The 23,229-nt window shown below is 33.7% G+C and overlaps 1 pseudogene; it reads right to left on the bottom strand.

The window, feature by feature from the left end:
- Positions 1–5,964: 5,964 nt before the first annotated feature.
- Positions 5,965–9,465, bottom strand: LOC136158561 (small ribosomal subunit protein eS24 pseudogene; annotated as a pseudogene).
- Positions 9,466–23,229: the final 13,764 nt, after the last annotated feature.

Below are 23,229 nucleotides of genomic sequence, written 5' to 3'. Positions count from 1 at the left end.
TTGTCACCATCTGCAAGTTCAGGGTTCCCAAGACCATCTTCAGTCATAACTACTTACTAAAAGAACTCACTGAAAGCTATTATATTCGTGGTTATAGTTTATTACAGTGAAAGGATACAGATTAACATCAGCCAAGGCAAGAGATGCATGGAATAGAGTCCAGAAAAGTTCTGCTTCCAGTTGTCCTTGTCTTAGGGAGTGATTAATCAGTCTTTATGATTCTATATGGTTTCAGGCATTTATTCACTTTTTCTAGGTTATGCAATTGTTTGGTGCATGATTGTTCATGGTGTTCTCTTATTATCCTTTATATTTGTGTGGTTATCAGTTGAAATATCTTCTGCTTTTATTTTTGATTTTATTTATTTCAGTCTTTTCTGTTTTTTCTTAACAAGCTAAAGGTGTCTCTATTTTATCCTAACAACTTCTTAATTTTGATCTTTTCTATTGTTTTTATATTTTATACTTTTTTCATATCTGTTCTCATCTTTGTTTCTCCTTCTTCTGCTAACTTTGGATTTAGTTTGTTCTTTGAGGTGGAAAGTTAAGCTGTTCATTCAATACAGTTCCTTTTTCTTAATGTAGGCATTTCTTAATATACTTCCTTCTTGGAATCACTTTTGCTACAACTCAGAAGTGTTGGTATGTTGTATTTTCATTTTTGCTTCAAGATATTTTTGATTTTCCTTTTTAAATTTTTTCTTGACCCACTGATTTTCCAGGGGTGTGTTTTCAATTACCAGATGTTTTTGAATTTTCTAGTATTTTTCCGGTTACTGATTTCTAGTTTCATACCATTGTGATAAGAAAATATACTTTATGTATCAATCTTGTTCAATTTGTTTTGTGACCTAATATGTAATATATTCCTATAGAATGTTTGAGACGAATGTAAATTAACTTTGAGAAGAATGTATATTAATTATCCACATATCCGTTTCCTTGTGTAATTATTCTGAAACATCATATTTGACTTTTCAGATCTTCAAATATTAGAAAATTGACTAATACACATTCCTCAGTAGTAATATACATATCTGGAGTATTTACTATATAATTTCACATGTGTCAATGTTGGGGAGGAAATCAGAAGAGGCAAAATCTTGCATAATTGGTAAAGTATATTTTTAATGGAATAAAAATATTACACATTACATCATGGATGATAGATACACAGCATTAATCTTTTGTTGTAGTTTGTTGTTGTTCAGTCACTAAGTTGTATTCGACTCTGTGATCCCATTGACTGCAGCATGCCAGGCTTCTTTGTCCTCCACTGTCTCCTGGAGTTTGCTCAAATTCATGTCCATTGGGTTGATAATGCTATCTAACCATCTCATCCTCTGCCACTCTGTTCTCCTTTGGCCTTCAATTTTTTCCAGCATCAGGGGCTTTTCCAGTGAGTTGGCTCTTTGTATCAGGTGCCCAAAGTACTGGAGCTTCGGTTTCAGCAACAGTCCTTCCAATGAATATTCAGGGTTGATTTCATTTAAAAGTGACTGGTTTGATTTCCTTGTAGTCCAAGTGAAAGTGAAAGTGTAAGTGAAGTCTCTCAGTCGTGTCCAACTCTGCGACCCCATGGATTGTAGCCCACCAGGCTCCTCCACCCATGGAATTTTCTAGGCAAGAGTACTGGAATGGGTTGCCATTTCTTTCTCCAGGGGATCTTCTGGGCAGATGCTTTACTTTCTGAGTCACCAGGGAATCCCTGTAGTCCAAGAGACTCTCAAAAGTCTTCTCCAGCACCATATTTCAAAAGCATCAATTCTTAGGTGCTCAGCCTTCTTTAGAGTCTAACTCACATCTGTACATGACTACTGGAAAAACTAGACTTTGACCATACAGATCATTTTTGGCAATGTCATATCTCTGCCTTTTAACATGCTGTCTAAATTTCTCATAGCTTTATTTCTGAGGAGCAAGCATCTTTTAATTCCATGGCTACAAGCATCATCTGCAGTGAGGTTGGAGCCCAAGAAAATAAAATGTCATTGCTTTCCTTTTTCCCCTTCCATTGATCATGAAGTGATAAGACTGGATGCCATGATCTTAGTTTTTTGAATACTGAGTTTTAAACCAAGTTTTTCACTCACCTCTTTCACTCTCTTCAAGATGTTCTTTAGTTCCTCTTCACTTTCTGTTATTGATATTTCTCCTGGCAATCTTGATTCCAACTTGTGATTCATCCAGCTTGGCATTTGGCATTATGTACTCTTCCCTGGTAGCTCAGCTGGTGGAGTCCACCTGCAATGCGAGGGGACCTGAACTTGATCACTGGGTTGGGAAAATCCCCTGGAGAAGGGCAAGGCAACTCCAGTATTCTTGCCTCATGGACAGAGGAGCCTGGCAGGGTATATTCCATGTGGATATGAAGAGTTGGAACAGCTTAGCACTCTCCATATAAGTAAGGACCTTACCGTTTCAGTCCTTTACTGTGCCCCTACTTGCATGAAATGCTCCTTTGATATCTCCATTTTTCCTGAATAGATCTCTAGTTTTTCCCATTCTACTGTTTTCTTCTATTTCCCTGCAGTGTTCATTTAAGAAGGCCTTCTTATCTCTCTTCACATTTCTCTGCAACTCTGTATTCAGTTGGGTATATTTCCTCTTTCACCCTTGCATTTTGCTTCTCTTCTTTAATCAGCTATCTGTAAAGCCTCCTCATATGGCTATTTTCCTTCTTACATTTCTTTTTCTTTGGGATGGTTTTAGTCACTTCCTCCTATAAAGTAATATGAAGCTCTATCCATAGTTCTTCAGGCACCCTTTATGACTGTAAAGCTAGTAAGCAGTTCCACGAGGCCACCCACACTTTTGACACCAATTGTAATTTGGGGGTATCCAATACCATCCTCAGTTGTAACAATTCACTAAAAGAACTCATAGAACTCACTTAAATGTATTATACTGATACTTAAAGTTTATTACTGTAAGTACTCATGTATGGATGTGAGAGTTGGACCATAAAGAAAGCTGGAGATTTCTTTATGGAGAAATCTTTATGGTTTCTTTATTTCTTTATGGAAAAATCTTTATGGAGGTCTCTTTATGGGCATCAAACCAGTCAATCCTAAAGGGAATCAGTCCTGAATATTCATTGGAAGGACTGAGGCTAAAGCTGAAACTCCAATACTTTGGCCATTGGATCCAATAACTGACTCATTGGAAAAGACCCTGATGCTGGGAAAGATTGAAGGCAGGAAGAGAATGGGACAACAGAGGATGAGATAGTTGGATGGCATCACCGACTTGCTCACAGGAGTTGGTGATAGACTGGGAAGCCTGGTGTGCTGCAGTCCATGGGACTGCAAAGAATCAGACAGGACTGAGCAACTGACTGAACTGAACAGTTTATCACAGTGAAAGATTACAGTTTAAAACCAGCCAATCCAAGGGATGCTTGGAACAGAATCCAGAAAAAAATCTGCTTTCCATTATCCTTGTCCTGTGGATTCATGAACAGTGCTAACTTTCCTGACAATGAAGTATGAAAATATGTATGGAATTTTTACATTGATACAAGCTGACCTGAGTCTTGTGTCCAGAATTTATTAGGACTCAATCATGTTGATTTTATTGACTGCTTAAGTGACTTACCTTTAATCTCTAGGCCCTCTAAAGACAGACCAGATATCATACCATTAAAACCTTCCACCAGAATTGGGGTCAACTCTGGGAAAAGATACTTATCATGTAGGACATATAGAGCCTAAAGCTGATGTTTGACAAAGCCAAACCTCTCCTTCATAAAGGTTAAATTCTTTATTACACACTTACACACAGACTTTGTTTGGAAAAGGAAACAAAGTAATTCTTGTTCTGTTCACATAGATGCAAATATCTATTATTTATGAGATGTAGTACAGACTCCCAGTTTTTCTATTGATATTTTATATTGAAAAAAAAAACTAAGATAATTGGGTAAACCTTTTTTCTGCATTTATGTAGAAAAAGAAGGAAAGGGATTTATGCTAATGTTAGTCTTGTACTCAGGAAAAAAGAATTAAACATTCTTAAAATATCCTAAATAAAAGCCTGCATTGATGCACAATTCAATTTCTGAGATTTGTGTTTCAGCTTTAAATTTATAGTGCATGGAATGAAACAGACTGTAAAAGGCATGTACCATATACAGCAAATAAGAAAAATGTTATGAAGTTCAGACTTACAGTGAGTAACTATAGTTCTGTTGGTTACAAATGTGACAGGAAAGAGAATATACTGCTTGCAGATTTTAGTTTTTCAACTCGATAGTTCTCCATCTTGCAAACTGAGAAATATATTTTGCCATTTTTTATTTAACCTTAGTTGATGGAACTAAGGAATAGCTCCTTTCCCCCAAAGTGAAAGTAATGATTTATTTAATGTATTTTTCCACTGGTTGACTGAGTGTTTTGAGGAATGAATGGTAATTTGTATAATGCAGTCTTTAAAAAATATAGTTCCTGACACTAAAAAAAAACAGAAGAAATAATATTTGTGAGTGTTTCATAAATGCATACAACAGCAAAGCAATAATTTGCAATATTTTCTTTTTGATTAATAAACAGGACATATATATTTCTCCAAATATATTCAAACTCAGCTGCAGCTTTTTCAGCAGCTGATTTGACTTAAAACTGCTAATTTACTGAGGAATTAGTGTGTTTCAATAGTGAGGGAAACGGGTGTGTTGTTTACATGTGTGTGTGCACTCTCAGTCTGTAAGTCGTGTCCAACTCTTTGTGACCTCATGTACTGTAGCCACCCCCCGCCCCCCAGGCTCCTCTGTCCACAGGATTTCCCAGGCAAAAGTACTGGCGTGGGTTGCCATTTCCTCCTCCAGAGGATCTTCCAGACCCAGGGATCAAACCAGCATCTCCTGAATCCCCTGCACTAGAAGGTGGATTCTTTGATGATGAGCCACCAGAGATGCCCATTGTTTACACTGAACATAGAAAAATTTCAGTCTTCCCAAACCAAAGGGTCAATTGGAAAAAAAAAAAAAAAAGAAAAATCTCTAAAGAATGAGTATCTGATAAACAACATTAAATATAAAATATGCAGGTTACTTTTTCTATTCAATTTCTTCACAACATACGGAAATATTGGATTAAATGCTTTGCTTATTACTTTAAAAGTTTGGGATAAAACAGTAGATAGCTATATTGACATGTTTAACCTATTTTATTTTTAATCAGGTACATCATATTTGTGGACAAAAAGAGAAAATAAAGATAAGGAAAAAATCAGCATCTAGGAATAAACAGTACTGCCAATTTAAACTTTTAAATGTTTACATTCCTCTGTGAGTATAATGGAATATAATTTTGTTTGGCCAAACATTTTGTCCCTATTATAATATGACAACTTTCTATATTATTAAATGTATTTCTTCACTGAATTTTATTTTGTTCATTTTAAAAATTATATTTATTTTTAATTGAATGATAATTGCTTTACAATTGTGTTGGTTTCTGCCATACACCAGCATGAATCAGCCATAGGCATACACATGTCCCTTCCCTCTTAAACCTCCCTCCCGCCTCTGACCCCTCCACTCCCACAGCCCACACCCCACCTATACTGAATTTTAATGTCCTGTATATTAGAATCATTTAACTACTCTCACTTAAAATACTGTAAAATTAGTTGCTAATATGAACAGTGCTTTAATAAGTACACTTACACATTATGTTTTGTCACTTTCTTTTGAGGGTAGATATTTCAATTATTGGCATTTACATATCTATATATTGTTCTTTTAGATTTGTATCAACTCTTTATTATTAAAACTTGTATACAATTTCATGCCTATTACAAATATATTATTTCCTCAATTTCCCTTTGTTTTTACTCTTGTATGCGACGGTTTTTACTGCACTATAACTTTGTATTCTCATTTAGATAAATTTACCAATATCTTGCTTTGGGTGCTGGATTTGTTCTTATGATTAAGAACTTAATTTTATGTTTCTATTGAAATTTTTTTTTTTTTGGAAAAGGTCTTAGTTTATTCTTTCATGAACAATCTGCACAAGCACCACAGATACAGTCACTGCAGAATCTTTACTCCTTCTTTTTGCCAGCACCAACATTGGCCTTTGCAGCCCCCCTGACTTTCTTCATTCTGTTCTTGCGTTCTTTTCGCTGTTTTCTCGAGGTCTTTTTCTTCCCATACAGGCCATGTCTTACAAGCCTATGTTTGGGCTCATTCTTCTTCGCATAATCCAAGGAGTCATAAATCATGCCGAAGCCAGTTGTCTTGCCACCACTAAAATGGGTTCTGAATCCAAATACAAAGATGACATCTGGTGGGGTCTTGTACACTTTGGCCAGTTTTTCCCGAATTTCTGTTTTAGGTACTGTTGCCTTTCCAGGGTGAAGAACATCAGTGACCATTTGTTTCCGCTGAAGCAGGCGGCTGGTCATGAACTTCCTAGTCTGGAGAGTTACTGTGTCGTTCCTGATGGCGGCTGATCTGCAAGCAGCCAGGGAGGAAAAGCGCTATTGAAATTTTATCACTTATCTAATTATTTGGTGTAGAGAACAATTTATTGAAGCAATTAATTTTGAAAAATTCAGTTTCTTTTTCTTTAAAGATGAGAATTAGATGTAGGAGTGATAGAAGTTAATGTGCTATGTACTGTACATAGTACATTAACTTCTATCACTCCTTTGCTTCTCACAGTAAGAGTAACTTTATGGGTTACATCTTCGCTAGGAAAGTTTGCTTAGACACTTCTTCCACATCTGATCCAGCTTCAATGTACCTGGGCTTCTTTCTTATGTTACCTTCCTTACTTCTCACTCATCTTCTTCTTTTCTCCCTTCCAAACAATTCTCTTTATCCATTTTTAGTATTCAAAAAATTCCAGACCAGTTTTGGATAAACGTAATGTAATATTTCTCACAGAATAAACCTTGCCTCTTTATTTTACCTTTAAGTATATCCCAATTTCTCTGAAATGGTGTTGATATTTGTATTCAATTGCAATTTATAAGACTGGAAGTGAATTTTGATTCTAAATGAACCTTCCCATTCATTACAAGTGGGAGTCAGCTACAGTTTTTCTGAGATTATCTTTTCTGAAATCATATCTCAAAAAATTAAGAAAAATAATTTTCTTGTTAGTTTGGTACATCCTGGGGAGGATGCAGATGAAAAGCATTTGTGGATCTCCTGCTTGATTATTTCAGGGCTTGTTCACAGATTTTATATTTAATAATTCATTACAAATTTTATATGTAAACTTTAAAATACTAATATAGCATAAGGGCTTTTAAATGCAACGGTCTCTGTCTGACCTAATCTCCACACACAGCCCTTTAATTAGTAGCATCTATATAAAATCATTTAATGTTTTGGTTCTCTGGTCCTTACTTTCCTAATACTAAATGCAAGGCCTAGACTTCCCTCTGATTTTTCTACTTTACACATGGAACTGTGACTCTGCACTTGTCAACTGGAAGATGTCAGAGTTCTTTCCATCAACATCTGATATTTGTAAATTGTACTTTTCAATATTACAATAACTTTGTTATTGTCTTATGTTCTATTAAGTACCCATGGAATTTTAAACTTTTATATGTTGCCTTATAGTTTTACAGTAAGTCAATATTTCCTAACTAGGTATATTAACATTATTATCATTTCTTCACTTATTTTTTCCTTTTACTTCTATAGACTATCCATTGGCTTCTAATTTCTAAATGCATATACTTTCTATTTTTTACTTTATATGATGATTTTAATAGCTGAAAACACCTTATTAATATATAAAATGCAATACACAAGGTGCATTAACATTTCTTTTTTTCCTCCATTATCAGAGCAATATCACAAAGTTTGTGTCACTATTTCTGTGTCAATTTTTTAGAATAAAATTTAGGTAAATTATTTTTCCAAACAATGACTCAATTTACATCTTTGTTTTCACCTATATAAATACTGATACTACAATTTTTACCTAATAGTTTTTCTTAGATATGTTAAATTCTATTATTAATGTGAATGTTGCATTATTATGTGCATTAATTAATAAATTAATGTGTATATGTAGTTAAATTAATTTTCTACATGGGTTTTGGTCTTTCCTAGTGGCTCATTGATAAAGGATCTGCCTGCCAATGGAGGAGACCTAGAACACATAGGAGACTTGGGTCCATTCCCTGGGCCAGGAGGATGCCCTGGAGGAGGAAACAGCAACCGACTCCAGTGTTCTTGCCTGGAAAATCCCATGGACAGAGGAGCCTGGAAGGCTACAGTCCATGAGGTCGCAAAGAGTCAGACACAACTTCGCTACTGAGCATAAACACAACTGGTTTTTAATGGAATATAGGACAGCATTTTATGTCCTTTTTGTAGCATTTCACCATAACAATGAGTTAAATATTCTTATTATTTATAATAATCTCCATCCTCCAAACTCCACCAGTAGACTCTTAACAGATTTTCCAGGAAGAGAATGACATCATCATATGTTGTTCAGTCGCCAAGTCATGTTCGACTCTTCGAGACCCCATGGACTGCAGCACACCAGGCCTCCCTGTCCCTCGCCATCTCCCCAGGTATGAAGTGGATGCATTTATAAATAATGATAATTTTCACCCACTTTCCTTTTAGTTTTATGTCTTAATGCATTTTCATGTCTTTTAGCTTCCTCAAACAATATTCAAGTTTCCTGAGTGTGAAGAATGGTTATACCTGTTCATTTTGATATCCTCAGCAAAGAAATAATCTTTCTGGAAGTGTTATGGAAGATTTAATGCATGTATTTAAATGAAAGTTGTGTGTAGTTTCCTCATATTTTTCCTGATATTATTACAACTTTTCCCCACACTTTACCCACTTAGACTAATAGCCAGAACATGGAAGCAACCTAGATGCCCATCAGCAGACGAATGGATAAGGAAGCTGTGGTACATATACACCATGGACTATTACTCAGCCATTAAAAAGAATGCATTTGAATCAGTTCTAATGAGATGGATGAAACTGGAGCCCATTATACAGAGTGAAGTAAGCCAGAAAGATAAAGACCAATAGAGTATACTAATGCATATATATGGAATTTAAAAAGATGGTAATGACAACCCTATATGCAAAACAGAAAAAGAGACACAGATGTACAGAATGGACTTTTGGACTCTGTGGGAGAAGGCAAGGGTGGGATGGTTCAGAGAAAACAGCATTGAAACATGTATACTATCAAGGGTGAAACAGATCAGCAGCCCAGGTTGGATGCATGAGACAAGTGCTCAGGGCTGGTGCACTGGGAAGACCCAGAGGGATCGGGTGGAAAGGAGGGTGAGAGGGGGGATTGGGATGGGGAACAAATGTAAATCCATGGCTGATTTATGTCAATTTATGGCAAAACCCACTACAATATTGTAAAGTAGTTAGCCTCCAACTAATAAAAATAAATGGGGAAAAAAATAAGAATTGTCAAGGACCAGTTACTTTTACCTTCCCATTTTCTCCATTTTGTGAACTAGAATGTCAATATTCTTTACTGGCAGTCCTCTCAGTTTTTAAAACTTAGTAACTCATAATTTTCACAACAACCATATAAGGAAAGTTTACAATGGTTTTGTTTTTAGATGAGTAAACTGAACACATATAATAGTCAAAGATCACATATCTAATAAGAGGTAGATCTTATACCTGAAATCCAATAAGCAGGTTACAGAATTTAGGTACTTAATCCTTATACTACACTAGGCTTACATTTACCTTTCTAGCTAAAATAATTGAAATTTTGATCTTTTCCTTGATCTTAGACTCACTCAAAAAGTGTTTTGTTTACTATGCTCATTATATTATTTATTATTGTTACATAATTTCAGTAATATAGAAAAAAAAAGCAGCCTTAATGAGGTATAATTTATGTGCTATACGAATCACTCAATTTATGGGTTAGAGCTGTCTTTATGTTTTAGTAGACTTATACAAGTGGACTTTCACTCATATTCAATTTTATAGAATTTATCTTACCCAAACAATGGTTCTTATGCTCATTTCCACTCCATCTTGCCCCCACGCCTGGTCCTAGGCAGCTACTGATATGCCTTCTCTCTGTACAGTTTGGCTTATTTAATAAATTTTACATACATATAATCATTCAATTTGTAGTATTTCTGGTTTATCTTCTTTTACTTAGCATGATATTTCTGAAATTCATCCATATTTTTACATTTAATACTTTTAGTGATAGACTTCATTAAGATAGACTAGGAGAACTCTGCTATACCACTCTTCAACAAATCTGGTAAAATTTATATATATATGACTGCTGTGATGGTTACATAGATCTATGAATATATTAAAAACCATTGACATTTTAAATGGAGAAATTGTATGGTATGTGAAATATATCTCAATGGTTAGCTGTTAAAAAGCAAACAAAAGTAACACTTTATTTCTGTTTATTATGGACATGTATTAGGTTGTAAAGATATTTCACAATTTTGTCTATACATTCACTAGCTGATGGACATTTGCTTATTTCTACTTCCAGATTATTATAAATAATGCTTCCATGAATGTTAATTCAATTCTTTGAGTAAATATAAGTTTTCATTTCTTTTGGGTAAATATTTAAAGGTCAGATTTCTGGGACATATAATGTTTAACATTTTAGGAAACTGTCAAACTGTTTTCTATAGTATCAATATTCACCAGCAATATATGAGGCTTTCACTTGTTTCGTATTTTTGTCAAACTGACTTGGTAAAGTAAGTTTCATTTTTAATTTTAGCCATTCTAGTGAGTGTATATAAATATGTCATTATTTTAATTTACATTTCTTTAACATTAGTAATATCAAGCAACTTTTCATATGCATATTAAGCATTTGTATATCATCTTTGGTTCTTCAAACATTTTTCCTATTTCAAAAATTAGGTTTTTTCTCATTGTTGCATTTTAAGAACTTTTTCTATATTCTAGATACAAGATCTTTATCAGATGTATGTTTTGTGTTTTTTCCCAATCTGTTACTTATCTTCATTTTGTTAATGGTGTTATCATAGAGAAAGCTTTCAATTGTGATGATTCAGAGGGACTTTGGAAGTTTGGAGGTAAGTATATGGACTAAAAAATAAAGTTAAATGAAAATCTAAAATTTTAATAATATTCTGAGTATATTAAGTAAGCAGATTCTTTGTATTATAGCTATAAGAAACTGGTGAGAAAAATCCTTGAATCCAGTAACTGTTAGTATTTATAAGATCGTGGCCATTGAAACTTCCTTGTTTGCTTAACAAGTCTTCAGCTGCTAAGTGGATATACAAAGCACAAGCAGAATTTGAAAAATTATGAAAATTAAGAATAGTTCATCAGCTTTGATTATCTGAAAACATCTCTACCATGTTGAATGACTGAAAAGGAAAGAATATCATGGAAATCTCTGAAATATCATCCCCCTAGTTATTAAGCATTCATCTTAACCTATTATATTCTTTGAATGAATATTTCAAATTTGATAAGATAAATAAGCATATGAATGGATGGTGATCATTTAAAGTAATACACAAAATTTCAAGTACTTAATATTTTTATTAAACCACTTGAAGGAGATAGGCATGAAAATATCAGGTACATAATTGAGTTTTGTTTTTCATACTTTCTAAAAGTACTACTTAATGGATTTCTTTTTAAATGCCAATTCTATTCATGGTTTTATGTTTGATTAGTTTTGAAGTTTTTTCATTTGCAACTGCTTTTTAAGAGTAACAAAGAGCTATCAGAGAACTGAACAGTGAGGCAAAGATCTTTCCAGAAGGATGAAAAGGGGACTAATTGATGCAATTATCCTTATCAGGTTGGATTTCATCTGCAAAACAATACGATGGAAATAACATTACATTATCTAAGTAGACAAACAGAAACAATTTTGAAGTCACATACATACAACTTTTTCATAATATTGATTTTTCACAAGTCAATGCTGTGAAATATAAAGGTCACTAATTCTATATTAATGTTTAATTACTTGAATAAGAATATACAGTGATCTTGGGCAAACTCTGGGAGATGGTGAGGGACAGGGAAGTCTGGTGTTTTGCAGTCCCTGGGGCCACAAAGTCAGACACGACTTGGTGACAACAACAACATGCCAGTGATACTGAGAATTCGTATAATTATAACAACATTAATTCTTCAAATGTGATTTCCTAGAACTAGGTGGTGAAGTTGAAACTCATCATCCATTCATAATGTCCTAAACACATATCATTTAATATGAACTGGATTTATGTATTAAACTACCTTTCTTACTGATTTATTCTACAGATAGCTAAGCCCCACTAAGAAAGTCACAAAGTAGTTCTGACCACATTTATTTACCTGTATGATGAAGCTCTTATACGAGGTCATCTTTCTATTTTTTCTAATGAAAAGTGTATGATGGAATTCATTAAAAATTTATAATATCTATTATATATTATTCTTCAAATATTATCTATTTGATAATTAGAAGAATTACCTAGTGGATTTATGCTGTGATACTTATATCTATTATAGGTTAACTAGACTACTATGGAATGTATATCTCTATAACTTATCAGTGCTATTTACCTAGGTATTGAGACTATATTTGATGGATCTGCAAATTAATAGCATTTATTAACTTATTGCACCAATAATGACTATTTGTACCCTAGATTTTAAAATTATTTATTTCAAAATTAATTATAGAACATTGGCATTTTCTGTACAGATTGTTAGTGGTTTATACGTAGAGGTGATCAATTTAGCCCAAATATACTTCACTTCATTTTTTAAAATTCTTCTTGTTTTATTTTTTGGCCATGCCTTATGACATTTGGAATATTAGTTCTGCAACAAGGGATCAATCTCCACTCCTTGCATTGGGAGCTGGAGTCTTCACCACTGAACTGCCAGGGAAGTCCTCTTCATTTCCCTTTAACCTCCAGCCTTTGATAGAAATGATGAAAATTCAGCTACTGGTCAGCATCTATCTGATTAGCTATTGCTCTTTGATTTCTGGTGATCATCTTTTAAGATAACCTTTTAATCATCTTTTAAAGTAACTTTTTCAATAAAACAATTTTAATAAAAAACTGAAAGAATGTGAACAAAGTCCAGAGAAGACTGAATTGATCTTTAACAAGTCTAGCAGAAGTAGAATATGGTATGTTATTATTTCTTACTAAACCACAACTTGATGATATCACCAAGTGTAATTTTGATAGTTCTGTCATGGTTTCTTCAGATAAAAATAATCTCTGAAAAATGTCGACTTGGTACTCCTATGTACTCTTTATTCCTTAAGTTTTGGAAGAATATTTTTGATTCAGCTGGGTCACTGGTATCACTTAAATATATCTTCTCTATACAAAAATAAAAACTAATCTTTCTTGTCTGGCCTGATTTCAGGAGCAATATTAAATCTCTAGGCTGTAATGGTTTTAAGACATTGAATTCTGACTGTGCCCTTTAAAAAAGTGCATTTTCCATTCTTCTCTTTGTTCATGTTTCAAAAAATAGATTTCAAATTCCAGAAATAATTAAATAAACATATTAAAAACAGGTTTTCTTGTGTCTTTTCTTGTCCTTGTGAGTTATAAAGGCTAAATGTGTTTGATTTCTCCTCTAGAGTACAGTACTATGGGAATAATTAAATAGAATGTCTGTCATCTGTTTCCTTCTCTGAATATAAAATTAGAAATGGAGTCTTGGCAAATAGTCCAAATAGCAGAATTAACCTTTATAATATAGGTAATTTCCTCAGTGTATTCTATTGATATTGTACATAAAACATAATGAGGTACAGTACTAAAATTATAATCATTCTCTGATCACACTGGGTGATGAAATATACACAGGACACTCATTTTAAGATTTCTTAAAATTTTAATAATCTGTGGTACAGGGCTTTTAACTAATTTAGATAACTTTATACTTAGTTTGGGTTATTTACAATATCTTGAATTTATTGAAAATATGGCTTTAATTTCTTCAGGCTTAATGTATCACATTCCTATGTATTATTTAGAAGTGAGAGAGCTATTGAAGGTGAGAGTAGCTATTAAACCTGAACAGTCACTTCCCCTGGCTTTGGAGCATTACTCTATTGGTCACTGGGATTTGTGCCTCCAACATTGCTATAAATCTTTGTCCTAGTGGATGCCAATAAGTGTTCACAAAACTGAAGGTCTGTAATTAAGCATATTTAAGAAATTAAAGAACAAACGAGGATACTCTGAGCTTTAATATGTTACTGCTGTAGGTCTTAAGAGGATTTCCTTTGCAATGAGTTTCAAATATATTTACTACAGACATTTAGTTTTTAATTATTTTGAGACAGGTCTTCCACTGACATCACTTGCAGAAACCCAGTTTTATAGAACTGCAATTACATGATACTATCTCAAAATCTACCATCGCAGTGAGAACTAAAAGCAGAAGTAGCTAAAAGTTGCAGTCTCAAATTTCCCTCTTTAATAAAGTAACATTTTTTTTTTTTGGTCCAGAAAAAAGTCTTGAGGTTTTTTGTTTTTTTTTTTTAAGGATATAGATCTGTAAGCTACTGAGACCAATTATTATTATTCTATTATTTTTACAGAATGTTGGAATTAAACAGAATTACACACTGTTGGAATTAAACACAGCTCTTTGTGGATCTGTTGTCACTGAACTGCTTTTTTGAAGGAAACTCCATCCAAGGTTCAGGGTATTAGGTAGTAAGAAATCTTTTTGTGCTACCTTGATCCTGCTATCTTCAGACCTTTTAACAATCTCTTAAGGATTGTAGCTCAGTCGGCAAAAATCTGCCTGCAGTGCAGGAGACCCGGGTTCTATCCCTGGGTTGGGAAGATCCCCTGGAGAAGAAAATGGCAATCTACTCCAGTGTTCTTGCCTGGAAAATCTAATGGACAGAGGAGCCTGGTGGGCTGCAGTCCATGGGGTCGCAAAGAGTTGGGCACGATTGAGCGATTAACACTTACTTACTTATTTACTTAAGGATTGATCACTTTCAGAAGTCTGAGCTTGTAAAACTCTTTAAACCAATCTGCAGCAGATGGCAGGCTTCCCCTGAAACACAGTGGTAAAGAATCCACCTGCAGTGTAGGAGCCACAGGAGACATGGGTCAGGAAGATCCTCTGAAGAAGGAAATGGCAACCCACTCCACTATTCTTGCCTGGGAAGCCCTAGGGACAGAGTAGCCTGGCAGGGTACAGCCCATAGGGTCACAGAAAGTCAGACACAACTGAAGCAACTTAGCATGTAGGCAACAGATGGGAAGAAAAGACTGCCATTTCAAGTGGACAGACACGCTCCATTTTCTTTCAGCTGAACTTCTCTGTCAGTTTACCTTGGTGATCTTTCAAAGAAGCATATTACTGACACTTCTTTAGGTCACTTAAACTATGTCTTTAAGAAGAGCAAGGTTAAATGTATGTTTGCAATTAACCTGTCATTTTCTTAGATAAATGATTATGTTGCACTCATATGTCGACTAGAAATGACATCAAGCTATCCTCTAATCTGTATATGTTGAACTCTTGCACTCTGTCCTTAGTCATTTGTATCAATTTTGATTATTCCACTAGTAACATACCAGTACAGCCTTGACAGAGTATGGGCAAAAAAATTTCAAAATCAAATCTAGGAAAAGATTGTTTTGCTAAACTAATTTATGGAAAATAGGAGGTCAATTTAAACCCCAGAGCTGTATTTCAAAGTATTATTTTCTGTAAAAGGAAAATTTATATTTGCACATTCTGATCAATAATAAGTAAAATTATTAATTATACTTTTGTTGGAGCTGTGAGGCTTGTAACTTGTGATAGACTTACTAAATTTTGCAAATATTCATCAGATGGTATGGTGAGTCTAAAGCCCAATTTTGAAATTGCATTGCTCATTTAAAAGGATTCTAAAACAAACAACCAAAAACTCAGAAGACAATTTTCACTAATGCCCAGAAAACATGCTGATAAATAGACTGGATAGACACCCAATTGCCTTAATAAGCACACATATATAAGAGACTTCCATTATTTAAAAAATATAAATATTGCCTTAGGGTAGAAGTTGCTCAGAGTTAGGTAAAGTATTTCTTCAACTTTAAGGGGTATAATTCATATATTAATTTAAAGACATATATTCTCCCCCAAATGTATTCCTATTATAAACCATACTTCTGTATCTGATGAAACATCTCTATCTAGGAAAATGTTCCTGTTTTACATCTTCACTAACCACAGAAGGAACCTAAATAATACTCCAGAGAAGCTTAAATCCTGGTGATCCCTCACTGGCATAACAGAGTGAAGGCTAATAGAATCCTTAATTTTCCTCTAGTTACATAATGAAAAATAGTAAAAATGATGTTGGAATCCAGGTTTGTCTGACTCTGATGATAATTAAATAATACATACTATAAAATAACTCATCAGAGATTTTCTGAGAGGAAAAGTAAAAGTAATATCTGTTTGACAAGGCATTGTTAAGAGGTAGAGGATGTGTATTCCAAAGCACACTTCTATGCATACAAAATAGGATACCAGAGCTAAGTCAATTCTAGCAGAGTTGCAATGTATATTGGAGAGAGGAAAACATGTTATATTGTTTCAGATGTCATTCACCCTCCCATTGCCTCCTTTTTAAATCTGGTTTCTTCTTTGAATCATGAAATTCAAAAGTTGTGGCAGATAAAGTCTGAAAGAAGCAAAAGTGATCGTACATGCTGCAAATTGCAAAGAATTTTGATTCTAAGTTTCTCTGTCATTTGGTTTATGTTCCAGATGTCCTAGTTGTGGTTTAAAAAGAGCAGCATGTGGTAATCTCAGGTGTCCCTAGAAAAAACTATTTCCCAAAAGCCTTGTGAATGACATTTGTTATCTGATGAATTTGCCATGGTCTGAGTGCTGTCTCTCGGCATTATAGGCTCAGAATCTTGATTTTTCAGTACACAGAAACCAAATCTATATTTCAGAGGCAAACTCTTACTACCCAAGTTTATGAAATCACTTTGTAAAATTAATGAGATTTATATCTTTCATAGACTTGGGGACAGTTATACCTCCGTTCAGCTCATTTTCTTTCTATGAAGAAATAAGAATAAATAAAACATAATCAAATGATACATAAACTTACAATGAGAAATGACTATCAAATAAAACCATACTTCAGGTCTATACAACAGATGATGACAGATGTAGGAAAGCTACAGAGAGCTACTAAGAAACAGTCAGAAGATTTAGAGCGTGATATTAGAAAAATGGAAGTTAAACAATTATATGATAAAATCTTAATAAATGCTAAAATAGCCTATTCTTACTCACAGTCCATTTACTCTATGAATGGTCTTACCCATGGGACCAAATATCTACCATGTTTACAAGCTCGTATGTTTCTTCACACACAAAAGATTATTTCAACAATTGGGTCATAATATTTGAACTCTGTTAAATGAGCCGCCTCTCCATAGGAAGATGAGAGAATGGGTTCTGTCAACATTGACTTCTGTGACTATCTGGTTTTCCCTGAATCATTAAGACCTTCTCCCCAGCTAGCATGTGATTAAAGCTTTCTTTGACTTGCATTTCTCTGATGATTAATGATGTTGAGCATTTACATATACCTGCAGGCCATCTGTATGTCTTGGGAAAAATGTCTATCAATTGAGTATTTTTCATTGGATTGTTTTTTCTTTTGCTATTGAATTGCATGAATTCCTTTTATATTTTGGATATTAACTCCTTATTGAATATTTGTTTTGCAAATGTTTTCTCCCATTTCATAGATTGCCTTTTCATATTGTTATTTCCTTTGCTGTACAGAGGCAAGATTGATGTAGTTTCACTTGTTTATTTTTGTCACTTCATAACTGTTGAGATGGCCATTACCAAAAAGTCAGAATTAAGCAAGTATTGGCAAGGATGTAGAAAAAGGGAGCATGATATTCTGTTGGTGGGAATATAAACTGGCACAGCCATTAGGGAAAACAGTAAAGTTCTGGTAAAAATTAAAAATAGAACTACCATGTAATCCAACAATCCCACTTGTGGGCATATATCCAAAGGAAATAAAATCACTATTTCCAAGAGATATGTGCATCCACATGTTCACTGAAGCTTTGTTAATGGAAGCCAAGATATGGAAACAACTTAAGTATCCATCAACAGATGAATGAATAAATAAAATATACTAGAACGTTATTCAGCCTTATAAAGAAAGGAGTTGTTGACATATGCAACAACATGGATTAATTTGGAGGACAATACACTAAATGAAATAAGCCAGATACAGGAATATAACTGCTACATAAATCACTTATGTGTTTAATCTAAAAAGTTGAACTCAAAGTAGAAGAGAGTAGAATGGTGCTTAAGTGGAGAAATGGGGAGATGTTGGTCAAAGAATACAGAATTTCAGTTAAAATAAATAAGTTTTGGAAACCTAATGTTCATCATGGTGATTACGATTAATAAGAATATATACATTAAATCTGCTAAATGAGTATTTTCTAGAGCTCTTACACCCATAAAAGGGTAAATATATGTGGTGATGGACATGTTTAGCTTGATTGAAGTAATCATTTCACAATACATGTTTACAAAAAGTCACATTGTACATGTTAAATATGGTCTCCAGTGGTTATTCTATTTCAACATTATTTACCAACTTGATGGCCCAGATCATTAGTGAGTCAAATAAACTATCTCCTTAGCAGATGATAGATGATATGTTAGAATAAAGTTACTAAGAGCTGAAATAGACAGGTGGTACAAAGATGTGAGGCAAACTATTTCCTGTTTAGAATTTTGACAGATAAAAAACTAGCTAAACAATGGTAATGGAGCTCATGGAGTTAAATCAGAGACAAGAAAAAAGGTATAGAAAGGGGTAGAAATTCAGGATATTAAATTTCCAAACTCACTTTTAAACAAAAACTTCTGGAATTAAAAACATGTTTTAGATTTATATTTATTTAATTCTCCTTGATATCAGAAATAATAATAAAAATATATAATAAAAAGTTCAATCTTCTTGCAAATTTTTTAAAATATTGAAATCATAGGTTCCATTAGTCTTATCAAACAGTCAGTTTAATCTCCTAATGTAGGAGCAAATAGAAAATTGTGCATAGATACCATGTCATCTAGTTGTACTTTGCTTGTTCACTACTTGATTGGTGACCATAATTAACCAATGAAATTATGAATTTGAAAATTATAAAAGCTGGAAGATTTTGACTTTGAGCATGAAATATCTTCACAAAATTCCCCATAATTTCACAATTAGTCATTGAAGATATTGGTCCATTTCTCATATGGTGTGGAATTTCTATTTTTAAACATTGAAACTTAATTTATATTAATATCCATATAAAATAATTATAGTATAAGCTTCCCATATGTCCACTATATACAGAGGCTTAAAACATTCTGTTTCAGGAGAAAATAGATATTTAGAAAAGCCTTCAACATGTTTTTTCTCTCCTACTAAGGGTTACTAGAGAACATTTCACATGAAGATTGATGAATACTCAGGCATTTAACTCTGCATGAAACAATGCACAATTATCATGATTCCACTAGCTAGGATAATTGTTATCCTCCTGCCTGATTAAAAGTTCACATTTTACAGATTGCTTTATTTCTTAATCTATTCAATTGCTCAAACAACTTTTCCAGACTTAATTTTCTTTCTCTCTTTCCTGTGTGTTGTCTTACTCTAAAATATGGAAAAGCCAATAATGTTATTAACCTCTTCAAAACACAAATTAATAGTTAGAAAATGCAATTTTAATTAGAAAATGTTAATTTAAATTTAACATAATGTATCAAATAAATTTAGAAGCATTTTGCTTCTTGGTCAGATTGAAATCAACTGAATATACACCAGTGTATATTTGTTTTAGTTTTGGCACATTTATTTTGGTTCTTTAAATCATGATGTCCCGTAACTTGGTGGTGTAGTCCATGTTTGAACAAGTTCATTGGTTTTTTTAAAATTAAAACAATGTTTACCTTTGTATTTATAACGTTAATAAATAATGATACAGAAAAATAACTTGGTACTGCAAGAAAGGCTAAAAATAATTTGATTTGATGGTCAGTTTCTTACTATTTGGCATTAAGCTGGTTCTGCCATTTTAATTTCATAGTGTGCAAATGTTTCAACAAAATTGCTTATCCTTTTCACAAAGCTATTAATTGACTTTTTTGAAAATGCTAATTGCTTTTCTTTAATTAAACAAATATGCCATTTTAAAATCCTTATCCAGAGAGGACACTGTCCTTACTGATGATTAAAGTTAATTAAATAATAATTTCTTTAATTAGCAAGTTATTTCTTTGAAGATACTTCACTGTTTTTGCTTTTTCAAGACTTATCATGTCAAGAAAAAATTATCCAAAGAGTAAACAGCCATTTTTGTTTTTTGTTTACCCAGGACATTTTATCTTTCTGATGAATTTCAATTGCTTCTACATCTGCAATGTATTGTTAACATAATAGCATATAGAAAGGCTTTGAAATGTCTATATTACTATATATGAATGCATAATTATTATTATAATACTCTTGATAAATCAAGGTTGAATATTTTTTAAGAAATGTTACATTTATGTTATTCTACAATTTGTTAATTGTATCACTTCTTATTTTTAAATTTACTTTTTATTTTTATTATTTGGAGGCTAATTACTTCACAACATTGCAGTGGGTTTTGTCATACATTGACATGAATCAGCCATACATTTACATGCATTCCCCATCCTGATCCCCCCTCCCACCTCCCTCTCTACCCGATTCCTCTGGGTCCTCCCAGTGCACCAGGCCCGAGTACTTGTCTCATGCATCCCACCTGGGCTGGTGATCTGTTTCACCATAGATAATATACATGCTGTTCTCTCGAAACAGCCCACCCTCGCCTTCTTCCTCAAAGTCCAAAAGTCTGTTCTGTACTTCTGTGTCTCTTTTTCTGTTTTGCATATAGGGTTATCGTTACCATCTTTCTAAATTCCATATATATGTGTTAGTATGCTGTAATGTTCTTTATCTTTCTGGCTTACTTCACTGTGTATAATGGGCTCCAGTTTCATCCATCTCATTAGAACTGATTCAAATGAATTCTTTTTAATGGCTGAGTCATATTCCATGGTGTATATGTACCACAACTTCCTTATCCATTCGTCTGCTGATGGGCATCTAGGTTGCTTCCATGTCCTGGCTATTATAAACAGTGCTGCGATGAACATTGGGGTGCACGTGTCTCTTTCAGATCTGGTTTCCTCAGTGTGTATGCCCAGGAGTGGGATTGCTGGGTCATATGGCAGTTCTATTTCCAGTTTTTTAAGAAATCTCCATACTGTTTTCCATAGTGGTTGTACTAGTTTGCATTCCCACCAACAGTGTAAGAGGGTTCCCTTTTCTCCACACCCTCTCCAGCATTTATTGCTTGTAAACTTTTGGATAGTAGCCATCCTGACTGGCGTGTAATGGTACCTCATTGTGGTTTTGATTTGCATTTCTCTGATAATGAGTGATGTTGAGTATCTTTTCATGTGTTCGTTAGCCATTTGTATGTCTTCTTTGGAGAAATGTCTGTTTAGTTCTTTGGCCCATTTTTTGATTGGGTCATTTATTTTTCTGGAATTGAGCTTCAGGAGTTGCTTGGATATTTTTGAGATTAATCCTTTGTTTGTTGCTTCATTTGCTATTATTTTCTCCCAATCTGAGGGCTGTCTTTTCACCTTACTTATAGTTCCTTTTGTTGTGCAAAAGCTTTTAAGTTTCATTAGGTCACATTTGTTAATTTTTGCTTTTATTTCCAATATTCTGGGAGGTGGGAAATAGAGGATTCTGCTGTGATTCATGTCAGAGAGTGTTTCATGATTAAAACTCTCCAGAAAGCAGGATTAGAGGGAACATACCTCAACATAATAAAAGCTATATATGACAAACCCACAGCAAGCATTACCCTCAATGGTAAAAAATTGAAAGCTTTTCCCTTGAAATCAGGAACAAGACAAGGGTGCCCACTCTCACCACTACTATTCAGCATAGTGTTGGAAGTTTTGGCCACAGCAATCAGGGCAGAAAAATAAATAAAAGGAATCCAGATAGGAAAGGAAGAAATGAAATTCTCATTGTTTTCAGATGACATGATCCTCTACATAGAAAACCCTAAAGAGTCTTCCAGAAAAATACTAGAGCTAATCAATGAATATAGTAAAGTTGCAGGATATAAAATTAACACACAGAAATCCCTTGCATTCCTATACACTAACAATGAAAAAACAGAAAGAGAAATTAAGGAAACAATACCATTCACCATTGCAACAAAAAGAATAAAATATTTAGGAGTACCTCTACCTAAAGAAACAAAAGACCTATACATAGAAAACTATAAAACACTGATGAAAGAAATCAAAGAGGACACAAACAGATGGAGAAACATACCGTATTCATTGATTGGAAGAATCAATATTATGAAAATGGCTATTCTACCCAAAGCAATCTATAGATTCAATGCAATCCCTATCAAGCTACCAACGGTATTTTTCACAGAACTAGAACAAATAATTTCACAATTTGTATGGAAATACAAAAAACCTCAAATAGCCAAAGTAATCTTAAGAAAGAAGAATGGAACTGGAGGAATCAACCTGCCTGACTTCAGACTCTACTACAAAGCCACAGTCATCAAGACAGTATGGTACTGGCACAAAGACAGAAATATAGATCAATGGAACAGAATAGAAAGCCCAGAGATAAATCTACGAACCTATGGACATTTTATCTTCAACAAAGGAGGCAAGGATATACAATGGAAAAAAGACAACCTCTTTAACAAGTGGTGCTGGGAAAACTGGTCAACCACTTGTAAAAGAATGAAACTAGAACACTTTCTAACACTATACACAAAAATAAACTCAAAATGGATTAAAGATCTAAATGTAAGACCAGAAACTATAAAACTCCTAGAGGAGAACATAGGCAAAACACTCTCCGAATTGTATCACTTCTTATCTCAGCTTCCTCTTCCTGTTTTCTACTTGACCTTTCATTCTCTATTGCCACTATTTTCACTATCTACCTACTTACATATAGCACATCATGGTGCTGGGTCTAGAATCATAAAATATTTGAGTAAATTTTCAAAAGTTATGCAAGATATAGATATTTTATACATGTGAGAGAAAGAGAGAGAATATACATTATATATTGTTCCAATGTTCTCATTTATTCTCTCCAAAGTGTTTTG

Source organism: Muntiacus reevesi, chromosome 1 (assembly GCF_963930625.1).
Source record: "Muntiacus reevesi chromosome 1, mMunRee1.1, whole genome shotgun sequence".
NCBI classification, from domain to species: domain Eukaryota; kingdom Metazoa; phylum Chordata; class Mammalia; order Artiodactyla; family Cervidae; genus Muntiacus; species Muntiacus reevesi.
The sequence above is the reverse complement of the archived record's forward strand: the minus strand, read 5'-3'. Positions and strand labels throughout refer to the sequence as shown.